Source organism: Callorhinus ursinus, unplaced genomic scaffold (genome assembly GCF_003265705.2).
Source record: "Callorhinus ursinus isolate GAN/ISIS: 27379988/994484 unplaced genomic scaffold, GSC_fseal_2.0 scaffold9, whole genome shotgun sequence".
NCBI classification, from domain to species: domain Eukaryota; kingdom Metazoa; phylum Chordata; class Mammalia; order Carnivora; family Otariidae; genus Callorhinus; species Callorhinus ursinus.
In genome coordinates this window covers 13585896-13588340 of record NW_027397071.1, presented here as the reverse complement: position 1 = coordinate 13588340, position 2445 = coordinate 13585896, and the positions used below count along the sequence as shown (strand labels likewise).

At 49.9% G+C, this 2445-nt stretch overlaps 1 pseudogene; it reads right to left on the bottom strand.

Moving 5' to 3' along the window:
- Positions 1–1190: 1190 nt before the first annotated feature.
- LOC141373454 (ferritin light chain pseudogene) lies at positions 1191–1707 on the bottom strand (annotated as a pseudogene).
- Between the last annotated feature and the right edge of the window lie 738 nt (positions 1708–2445).

The window sequence follows — 2445 nt, the reverse complement described above, 5'->3', positions numbered from 1 at the left end:
GTTGAAGAGGGAGGGGAGGACTAGATTTTCACATGGCCTTCTTCCAGGGCATCATTTTGTTTGATTTAGTTTGGTTTTGGTTTCCTTCAGAGGGTCTACTCTTCACAACTTTTTTTAGTTAGTGTTTAAGAAAATCACATGTTGATTAGTAATTGTTAGACGCTTGTGCATCTAAAAAGAAACACTGTGGTTTAACCTTAGCTATAATCTTCATACTCAGAGGGTATGTAGGGGAGGAAAGACTTCCTCTACCATCCTAGCTTCTGTAGGGGAGGGAAAATAATTTCCCTTTACCCTTCTGAGTTTTTGGCTGAGACTCCTGTAATAAAAGGTAAGTTAACAAGAGGAAAACAAACAAGTTTATTAGCATGTATTCCTCAAGTATATATGGGAGAGACCCAGGGAAAAATGAGTAATTCAGAGATGGTTCAGAATTCCAGCTTATATAGCATCGTCAATAAAGAACAATACATTTGTGGAGAAATGACAGGACACAGGAAAGCCATTTTAGGCCTCCAAGGAATGAGATATAGGCCAAATAGTAAAGTCTGTAGATTCCTTTGGTACCTTCTCCAAGCTGATAGTGTCTAACTTATGGGGTGATTAACTTTTGTTCTTCCTGGTAGAGATGGGAGGAGGGACATCTTTGAAAAGGGGAGGGCAGGGAACTTTTCTTATATCTTCCTAATTGCCTTCAGTGCAAAATAATCCTTACCTCAAAATCACATATTTTAGGGGGCTTGGGTGACGAAGTCGGTTAAGTCACCAACTCTTGATTTCAGCTCAGATCATGATCACAAAGTGATGAGGTGAAGGGGGCATCGGCTCCACGCTGTACGGAGTCAGCTTAAGATTCTCTCTTTGAGACACCGGGGTGGCTCTTCCGTTAAGCTTCTGCCTTCAGCTCAGGTCATGATCCCAGGGTCCTGGGATTGAGCTCCCCATCGGACTCCCTGCTCACCAGAAAGCCTGCTTCTCCCTCTGCCACTCCCCCTGCTTGTGCTCTCTCTCTCTCACCCTCAAGTAAATAAAAAAATTTCCTAGGACTTTTTTTTTTTTTTTCCTGCATAAAGCTTTATTGTTTCCATTTGGCTGATGGCTTGCGCAAGGGCTTCAGTGCGAGGCTCGGGCAGAAGCTCTGACACCAGGGGGAGCCGGGGGACCCCTCAAAGGCTGTTGGGTTCTGGCTCCTACTCATGCTTAAAGTGTGAACCTTCCCGGAGATACTCCTCCAGCCCAGCCTGGGGGCGGGCCAGTTTGCGAGGGTTGGTCCGGTGGTCATCACATTCCTGATTAGTTTCACCTCCTGCTCTAGGAAGTGGCTCTCCAGGGAGTCACAGAGATGGCGGTCTCCACGGCATAACTCAGGGCGTGCAGATCCCAAAGGGCTTGGTTCAGGTTCTTCACCAGAACCCTGGCGGCTTCCTTGGCATCCAGGGTTTTACCGCACTCCTCTTGTACCCGCTTCTGTGCTTTCCCAGAGAGGGCGCACCCGCCCCATGCTGGTTTTGCATCTTCAAGAGACTCTGGGCGACTTTGCATCTCCTCGTCAACTCACAGAAGCGGCCCACGGCCTACAGAGCCACATCCTCCAGGAGACACAGAAGACTGGAGAGAGTTAAGTGCGGAAGGCCCGCAAACGTAGGTTGGCCAGCTAGCGGAGCGCAGCCTCCGCCTTGGGTAGTTCTGACCAATCTGGGAGCTCATGATTGGAAGGTAGCAAGGAGTTAAACACAAACCATAGGGTTTAGTTCCGTCCCGGAGGCAAAGGACCCCAGAAAAGAGGGTCCGAGGTTGTGACTGGAAAGGAGTTTGGAGGCTGCTCAGAGGCTGGTCAGAGTCTGGAAGAAGGGGAGGCCTTGGCTCCGTTCCATGGGAGCTCTGCTGAAGCCGACAAATCCCAGGCTGTTGGAGTGCTGCCCCCCCTCCCCCCGCCACACACGTTTTTTTTAAACAGAACAAATCAGGGTGGGGAGCGGGTGGTCGTGTGACACTGGAGAGCCCAGTGCCATGCAGGGAGGAAGCAGTGGATGTGGCTCTGTGTGCCAGGCCAGCACAGGCCAGCTTGGGGCTCACTTTTGGGCGAAAGGGAAAAGGAGGCAGAGGCCAGATAGCCACTTACCTCGCCTGCCACACACACCCATGACATTAAATAAAAAGCAAATTCACAAAATAGAGGGATAAGTGCCTCGCCTGAGCTCTGGACTGTGCAGGGTGGGAGGACAGGGTCGGGGCCTCTAGCTTCTGACTCCTCTGCAGGCCCCTCCCTGACACCACAGGGGTAGGTGGCTTTGAACAGGAAACAAAACACTAACTAACTAACTAACTAACTAACTAACTAACTAACTAACTTCACACCCTGACTTCCCTTGACATCCTAGGCAGATAGGTCCCTCTGTGGTGGAGGAAGGGAGGAATTCTTGGCTGAAAAGTTTTCTGTTCCTC